Source organism: Miscanthus floridulus, chromosome 15 (genome assembly GCF_019320115.1).
Source record: "Miscanthus floridulus cultivar M001 chromosome 15, ASM1932011v1, whole genome shotgun sequence".
Classification (NCBI taxonomy): Eukaryota; Viridiplantae; Streptophyta; class Magnoliopsida; order Poales; family Poaceae; genus Miscanthus; species Miscanthus floridulus.
In genome coordinates this window covers 57132453-57141514 of record NC_089594.1, presented here as the reverse complement: position 1 = coordinate 57141514, position 9062 = coordinate 57132453, and the positions used below count along the sequence as shown (strand labels likewise).

The following is a 9062-nucleotide window of genomic DNA, read 5'->3' as shown; positions in this document are numbered from 1 at the left end:
CTGCCCCTACAAACCCTATGTGGCATAGTGAAAATCCATCCAACAAGATGTGGCTCCTACGGGTTGGTTGGGATGGTAGGGTTATCTAGCGAAAATCAGACCACATTATTATCTTTTGTTATTATGTGAATCTGAAAGGGAAAACATGACCAAGTATGACTTGACTGGCTTCTATAGGTCCACAAGGTCTTGGCAAGGTTAACTAGGTGGGTTCTTGTATACATGTTAGTATACATGAGAGGGGCTTAGATAGTTAAGTAAGTGCATATATATTTATATACACATACAGAAAAGGTGGGTGTGAGAGTTAGCCATACATAGGCATGACGCTTAGTACACACATGTGCATGTATTAGGGGTGGATCCAATGGTGGGGCGGGGGGAGGGGGGCTCGAGCCCCCCTACCCATACCAGAGCAGTGGAACCCCTGGAGCCCCCATAAATATTTAGGCAAAGTTCTATAGTGTGGGGCTGAGACTTAAGATCGAGCAGCAGTCGAAGGTATGTGTTGTTTAGCCCCCCCCCTAAAATTTTTCCTAGATCCACCTATACTTACCAAGCATATGCCTATGTACGTGTGTGCAAGTCTACTATTCTATGTGGAGGACGTGTGTGCAGTATACTCGAGCATTCATGTACGTGTCATAGTGTACATGCTTACGCGGATATACGGTGCTAAAGGGAATTAACAGGTGAGTGCAACTACAGGTTAGCAGTTAATATATTTTTAAATAAAAAAACAGAAAGCAAACAAACTAGAATTTAAATGGACAACAAAAAATTATGAAAAAAGATATGGGTGTGTAGGGTTTTATTTTAGAAGATTTTTGGTGAAGAATCAAATGATTCGGAGTTAGACTAGATTGGAAATCACTGCAACTTTTAGATGGTGGAGAAAGTATGGAAAGGGTCTGGGTAGGCTCTGGAGTGGCTCTAATATTTATAGGAAATTTCTGGGAAATTTTTATGTGCAAGGAAAAGGGGGCTTACTCAGCTCAGCTTCTGCATGCTTCTTCCGGGTGCATGTAATATTTTCTACTCATGGGGTGCACTTCTCCGAGTCGATCGTGGCTCACTACGTCAGATATGATTTTCAGGGGTGGCTAATGGGCATTTGTAGGGGTGGTTGGGCTAGCCGCCCCTACCATACTGTCTTTATAAATCATGTATTTATAGGGGCGGTTTCCAGACCGTCCCTACAAATCGATTTGTAGAGGCGGCTACAGTACCAGCCGCCCCTACAGTGCATTTTTCCATAAAAAAATCAAACTACCAACACGTGCTCCCCCAAATCATCAGTAAAATACATGATCAAGTATCCTGGCAAACTTGATTGTAATATTGTGGCCCAAACAAGATTATTTAGCCAAAAGTTTCTAAACATCTTCTATAGTACAAGAATCACAATAATAACAAACAGACTCATATTATGACAACAAAACATATATCTATCACAAAAAGACCAAGCAAGCACTTAAGTACTAACAAAACAAAAAATAGAGGACGTCAGAATAGCATGTTGCAGAATAGCATGTGACCTTGATGACTCCTCATTGGCCCCTGTTGACCCTGTGCTCCTGGCTGCATTTCCTCTTTCAATATATTCCTTGATCATCTGGACGTCAGAAACCTCAAATTCCTGTAGACCAACAATGCAAACTTGTTTCTTGCCATCTTCCCTCATCAGTAGTTGCCTATAAAACAAAGGATAGAACATTTCAGTTTAGGTAAAATAATCTGGACAGAACATCCCAGAAACAATTTTTAGGCCCATATTTCAAACAATAAGTTAAATCTTCAAAGTCCAAAAGGAAGTGCCATTATTTCAGACATAAATATTTCCTTCCAGTAAATGATGAAAATGTAGGTTACGTCAAAGGGAACTTTAACAGCAGCTGTTTTACAAAGCATCAAGTGGCATTTTGGCCTAATATCCGAAAACATGGATTTCTCATCCAAACAAATAATGGTTCAAGGCTAACAATAGAGTATGTATAGATGAAGAATAGATACTTTGAAGTAGACATGCTTCAACACGCGCACGGTCGCACCAGAGATCATGAATACGAGTAACAAGCACACACATGCACAAGTTCACACACACACAACCAGGAAGAAGGAAAAAAGACAATGTGATAGTGTGGTATTCAATACATCTTGGTAGGACAACAGAAACTATAAGAAACCACAATGCAATTATCTAACCTGTTTGGCCATAAGCAAAGCATGTTGCTTTTGTTATCTGAAATATAATTGGAATTATAGGCTCAACTGTGTCACAGTAAACCTGTCCAGAAAATTCCATATGGTTAACTATAAATTAAATGATAATTATTTTGATCTTACACTCTCCTCCTTGTTCGAGAGAAAAAAACAGATAAGAAAGAGCAACACCTCATCATTGGAAACATGTTCATCGAGGACAGCATCGAAACAAAATTCATGCTTCTCCACATAGGCTACCAGATCCACCTTTCAGTGGAAAGAATATGTTAGCAGGCATCATAAAAGTAAGAAAAACAGGTCCAAAGAAGTACTCGTGAAATCAAACAACTACAGTAATGGAAAAAACATGATTACGTAGTCCATTTGAAAGAGGCAGACTACACAGTCCCATAGAGCAGGCAACAATCATTGCTTGCTGAATCTAAATAGAATATCATGCCGACAACCAAATGGAGGAATTAATAACACAAGATGATGCATCTTAATTGAATGAAGCAATTATATACAATACTTGATATCACAGATCGTCTAGGTAGGTAAATAATTTCAACAGTGACTTGTTTTTAGTACATGGTAGTGTATTTATATCCTGACAATCATCTATGCTGACACTACAACCTAGGCACAACAGCAACTCAGTCTATCACAGCCCACATAGCAAAAAGAAAGATCATCGAATCTGTAAGCATAACATGAAACGCAGAGGAACCACTTGCTCCTAATATTTGTCCACTAGGATGAGGAACCCATGCTTGAAATGGTCTAATAATGTTCAGAAAGAACTTGCTTTTGTTTGAAAAAATTTTTTAGAACCATGAGACAATCACTACCTTATTTAGTTAGGCTTACTTGGTTAGGTAGCCAAGCCTTGTAACCAAAAGGTTGATGATAGCATCGCAGGACATCTATTAAGCACAGATGCGCATAACTGCACGGATTGAGTAAATCAGGAAATAATACATCATGTTTTACACTTGATTAGCGGATTAAAGTACATCACCTTAACCTTACAATTCCAGGTGATCCAGTCCAGCATATGAATTCTTTAATTTCATCCTGTAAGTAATATAGCATCCACTTAAAATGATCAGTTGGATCAAACTAAATTAAAAAAAAACTTCATTTCTCCTAAAAAGGAATATTAGATCAATCCTTAGTATACTTAGTGAAAGAAATTAGTAGAAGATCTAAGCACAAAACAGAAACATGTGCTTTGATGAATATCAGATCAATCCACATCCTGTAGGAAGACCAACTCATACAAGCATACACTTGGGTTTAGATATATAGATAGCCAAACAGCTTAAATTAGGGTTCCAGTGCTAAGTTTTACACAAAGGAAGGAAAGAGAAGGGACAGCCATACCTGGTGTTGTGGATGCTCATCGCTATAGATACGGACGCCTGGGTGAAGGAAGAGGACGTGAGGAGAAGGGGGCTAGGGAAGAGGAGGTAGAAACCCCAACGGCCCAACCAGCCAGCTCCTGCACCCCGACCATGCCCGAACGTCCTCCGCACAGCTCAGGCTGCCAATCCCACGGATCAAGCCGCTAGGACCTCAGATCCGGTCGCCACCACGCGGATCGAGCCGCCACCGCGCTTGCAGGACCGAAGTCCGATCGTCACCGCGCGGAAACAGCCACCCGGAGGGGAGGCGAGCCTGGACCAGCCCCACCGGATACGACCGACGAGCATGCGGATCCGGCCACCCCTGCGCTGTCGCCGCGGCTGCCCCGGAATCCCGCCGGCGTTGCGGCCCGTGCACCTGGATCTAGCCACCGCAGCCACCTGCGCGCCGGAATCCCGCCACCACCGCGGCCCGCGTGCAGGGAGGCACAGATCTGGCGCAGATAGCAAATAGCTTATGTTAGGGTTGGGGAGCTTGGTTTCGCGCAGCGGGAAAGGGAAGGCAAGCAGGGGCGGACGAACCTGGTGGGTGATCATCGTGAGATCTCGCTCGTCGCTGGCGAGAGGCCAAGGGCCCGACGAAGCCCCTCGGCACCTGGCGTAGCGTGGGGGTGGTGAGAGAGTGTGAGAGCGCACGGGGGCGGCAGACGTCTGGGGGAAGAGGCAAACCTGGTACTTTGGATAAACGGCTGCAGTTCGCACAGTAGGGGCGGTTGGTGATTGACCCGCCCTACAAATAGCAACACCGGGTGCGGCTGGTGAGTGAGCCGCCCCTACAAATTCGAACCATTTATAGGGGCAACTCGTATTACCAGCCGCCCCTGCTGTTTTATTTGTAGGGGCAGCGGGTCTCGTGACTCCCGAATACAAACGGCTCCATCACCCGAATACACCGCTGTAGAAACAGCTCCATCACCGGCCGTTCCTATAAAAAGAAATTATTCGGTTGCGACGAACCGTTTTTCAGGGGCATTGTTCCGTGAACCCGCTCGTTCATTTGTGCAGCGAACTCGCCGTCCTATGGGTGGTTCACGTATGCCAGGTTATGTTTCTTGCAACCGAGTCCCACCGTGGTGACGTGTCGCCTGTTCATTGGATCAAGTATGTGGCTAGCCGTAGCCCTGGATGACTCCCGTCGTTGTCATTCTTTCTCGAGCGGCTGAGAGCGGACGCGGAGAGAGAGAGAGAAAAAACAGAGCAGCGCAGAGGCAGAGGGAGTAGACGGCAGCAACGGCGCTCGGCGTGGGAGCTGGCCGGGGTAGCAGGAGAGGAGAGGCTCGGCGCTCCTGCGGGCTCATTCCGGCGGGTCAGATTGGCGCAGTCCACGGCAACGGAGCGGTGTTCCTCCGGCGGCATGGGCTTCTTAGCGGCGTGAGGTGCCGGCGCTCCGGCGACGCCAGTCAAGGATGGCACCTGCTGTCCGTGTGTAGCAGCAAGGGGAATAGAGGGAGCAGGGCAGAGCAGGGAGGGAGGGGAAAACAGAGTAGCACGACGGCGGTGCTTGGCTGCTGCGTCAGCGGCGCTCCTGGTGACGCTCGGCGGATCCAGTCGCGGCGGCGCGGATGGTGGTCCAGCGGGCTGGCCGAGGGCAGCTTCGGCAAGCGCGGCTCCGGCGTCCTGCGGCGCGGCGGCGCTTGCCTTCGGCAGGTCCGTGCCGTGTGTGTGCGAGCTCGAGCTCGAGCTTGGAGCTTCGCAGGCGAGGGCCGGGTCCACGAACGGCGAGGGCAAGGGCTGCCGCTGGAGCAAGCAGCCGAAGAGAAGCAGATATTTTGGGCAGCCGGAGATTTTATAGGTTCATGTGTCCGTGGCGGCCTCGCCGGCCTTTTATAGGTGCAAGTAAGGCGGTGGTAGTGTAGATATTTTGGGCAGCCGGAGATTTTTGCCGACATAAACTGCAGCGTCCACGCGGAGCACTGGAGAGCTCGCGCGCCTGAGCTATCAGCGGAAATCGCGGGGAGGGCGCCAGGAAGACGACGCAGCGTCGCTGCAGTAAGGCTGAGGCGGTTCCGCTGCGGATATTTTCCGGCCGCGGGGATATTTGCCGGCATCCGTGACAGGATCTGCAGGGTCCGCGCGACCGTCGGCATTAAGAGAGGTGATGTGTGCTATTCTTATGCATTTCAGGTGAGCACAAGCTAAATGTTAGATGATCTTCACTGATTGGCCTAACGGTTAATTGAACTCTTGGATCCGCGCTCCTGATCGAGGGCGCCCAACCGTTCCATTGGTTGGTGGGTCCCATCACACAGCCCTAAAAAAAAGGGAGGTGAGGGCCGGGGCACAAGGTATGAGGTTCACCTGAGCCGCTAGACGCCCCACCGACATTTCCAAAACCCTAACCGATCTAAGAGGGGGTGCTGCCAGCGATGGAAAAACCGCCACCGGCCATCGCCGCCTCTGCACCGTCGCCACAGCGACTAGCGCCTTCACCGTCGGGCTTCACCGCACCACCATCAAGCAACCCCATGGCCAGCTCGTCTTCTACGAAAGTGGCCGATGGTTTGCACCTTCTCAACCCCTACCTCTTTCTCACTCTGTCTGTTAATCCCGTACTAGTACATGATTCTAGGGTTTACACTTCATCAAATGTCAGTAGGTATGCTAGATCTATGGCTAGTAATTCTGTAACGTTTCTATCAATGGTACCAGTCGCCTAACTAGACGTAGATCTAGCCTATCGGAGTAAGAAAACCGAGTAGCAACATTTAGAAGGAGGTGATAGATCCGTTTCGGATCTAAGCAGAGGGTTCATCGAACCCTAAACCCAAATCGGGTGAAGAAAAAGAGTAAGAAAAGGTCTCAGATTTGAAAAGGAACTCGAACCCTAACCCTAACCCACGTAGAAAGCTCGGGAAAGAATAATAGTACTCAAACCCTAACCCTAACCCTAACCCTAACCCCAATCGGTCAAGATCCGAGAATAATAGAGCGAGATCCAAATCAGAAAGAAGGGGAAAGGGGAAGGGCTTGGGAGACGACTTACCTCGACCGCTGCACTGCGCTGCCGTCTCGTCGACGCGCGAGAAGAAGGTCGAGCCGCTGCTCCTTGTCAGGCTTGCGCGAGCTCTGGCCAAGGGCGTCTCGACAGACGGCGCTGCTCACCCGCTAGGGAGCACGCTCGCCAGCGAGGAGGCTGGCGACGGCACCATCACCTCTTGGCTTTCGCTCGGCCGCTGCTGCTCGCTGCACTGAGAGAGGAAGGGGAGGGAGACGAATGAGCCTAGGGTTTGGGAGAGACGCCGCACGCCGATTTTTGTTCCACCGAGGAGCGCACTCAACCGTCGATCTAAGATGGACGGTCCTAGAGCGAATAGGGCCAGCATTTGGTCTAGGCGAGCGTGCGCGGCGGGCGGCTTTGTCGACCCAGGCCTGGGAAGGCGCAGCGCACGTGAGAGCAGAACAGGCTGGGCCGCTTTGCTGCTTGGGCCAAATGAACAGTGAACTACGAGTTTATGTTTTATTCTTTTTCAGAAGCATTTTTTATGATATTTGTCTAGTTTAAAATCTTTGTCAAAATTTGAATCAACGGGATAATTTTTCAGAGAATAGTTGAGAAAAGTTAAATGCTTCTAAAAAATAGATAATGAATTTTTTCATGTTTCCACTGCAATGTTAAAGTTTATTATCTTCTAATTAAATTCGAACAAACGGGAGAATTTAATTTGAAGAGTAGTCATTTTTAATCAATAAATTATAATATTGTTATTTTTTTTACCAACGTTGATAATAGCAAAATTATAATATTTATTCATAAGTTTTCCATGCATTAATTCTATTTCTGTCCAACGGTGATGCAGAATTAGTGTATAAGAATGTTGGATGTTTTAATTTTGACCAACGTTAAATTACAACATGCAATTATGATGTTATATTTTCTCACTATCTCTGACGGTGTTTTCAGGACTCAACCCAATGGCTTTTATCTCGCACATACCGCCTCTTAAAGGGGGCAACTATAGGGTATGGTGAGAGAAGTATGAACTAGCACTTGCGCTATCTAAAAATGACCTAGCGCTTACCTCCCTGTGTCCATCTGAGCCAGTGGACCCAGTGAGGGAAGATAATGAGACTGATGTTGATTTCACTGCTCGGCAGCAAGATCATGTAAAAGGACAGATGAAGTATGATCTCGAACGCAAGAAATGGGACATTTCAAACTGCAAGTGCTTGATGTTTTCAGATGCGATAAGAGGGTCTATCCCAGATTGTGATACCACCACAGAGTATCTTAAGAAGGTGGAGAGTCAGTTCATTGGCTCTTCAAAGGCTTATGCTAGTACTTTGATCAAGAAATTATTCAATAAAAATATACTGGTAGCGGTCTCAGAGAGCACATACTGAAGATGAGCGACACGGCTTCAAAGCTGAAGCCAATGGATTAGGGGCTCAAGGATGAGTTCCTGATTCATTTGGTTTTTGCTTCCTTGCCAAAGGAATATGAAACTTTTGTTGTTAATTACAACATGCAACCCAATAAGTGGGATATAGAGAACTCATCGCAATATGTGTATAAGAAGAGGAGAGGCTAAAATTTTTATAGGGTGACTCTGCTAACCTTGTGAAGGACAACAAGAAGAAGAATTTCAATAAGAATGCCAAACCTCAAGGGAAAGCCCCTCAGAATGACCACCATCTAAAGAACAACAATGCTCAAGTTGAGAAGGATCAGTGTAAATGGTGCAAGAAGCATGGACACTACCAGAGAGATTGTCCAGACTTCCTGAAGAGCCTTCTGAAGAGAGGTGAGGATTTCATTACATTCATAGATGAATCCTTGTATTTAAGTTATGCAAAATCTACTTGGTGGATTGATTCAGGTGCAACTATTCATGTTGCAAATTCATTACAGGGATTCCGTACGAGGAGGACCCTGCAAAGAGGAGAAAGAAGAATTAAAGTTGCAAATGGAGTTAAAGCTGAAGTTGAAGCCATTGGAGATCTATCTCTAGAATTAGATGATGGTTTTAGACTGTAGCTTTTAGATATTCTTTATGTACCCTCTTTGCGAAGAAACTTAATAAGTGTTTCATGTTTAGATGATGATGGATATGATTGCCATTTTGGTCATGACAAATATAGGATTGTGATTAATAATAAGTGTGTTGGTCTTGCCTTTCGACAAGATAAGCTTTATTTATTACCACTTTCTAAGAATGTGAATGATGTAAGTACTGAGAATGAGAATGCCTCTTCGTCTATGAATGCAACAAATAAGTGGAAGAGAGTGCATGATGTATCTTTGAAATTATGGCACTGTCGTTTAGGACATATTTTGAGGGGGGAATAGAGCGATTGATTAAGAAATCAATTCTTTCACCTTTAGAATTTTCAGATTTAGAACAATGTATAGATTGCATAAAAGATAAGTATGTTAAGAAAATAAAGAAAGATGACAAATGAAGCATAGGAATTTTAGAAATAGTTCACATA

At 46.0% G+C, this 9062-nt stretch overlaps 1 long non-coding RNA gene across 4 annotated transcripts; it reads right to left on the bottom strand.

Moving 5' to 3' along the window:
* Positions 1-1285: 1285 nt before the first annotated feature.
* LOC136509015 (uncharacterized) lies at positions 1286-4485 on the bottom strand. Of its 4 annotated transcripts, XR_010772183.1 has the most exons (5): positions 4155-4485; positions 3592-4066; positions 2395-3282; positions 2206-2287; positions 1286-1694 (listed from the first exon to the last, which is right to left on the bottom strand). It is a non-coding gene; the product is annotated as an uncharacterized lncRNA (long non-coding RNA). The 4 variants fall into 4 exon arrangements; XR_010772181.1 differs by having other exon boundaries at positions 2206-3282; XR_010772182.1 differs by lacking the exon at positions 1286-1694 and having other exon boundaries at positions 2124-2287.
* Between the last annotated feature and the right edge of the window lie 4577 nt (positions 4486-9062).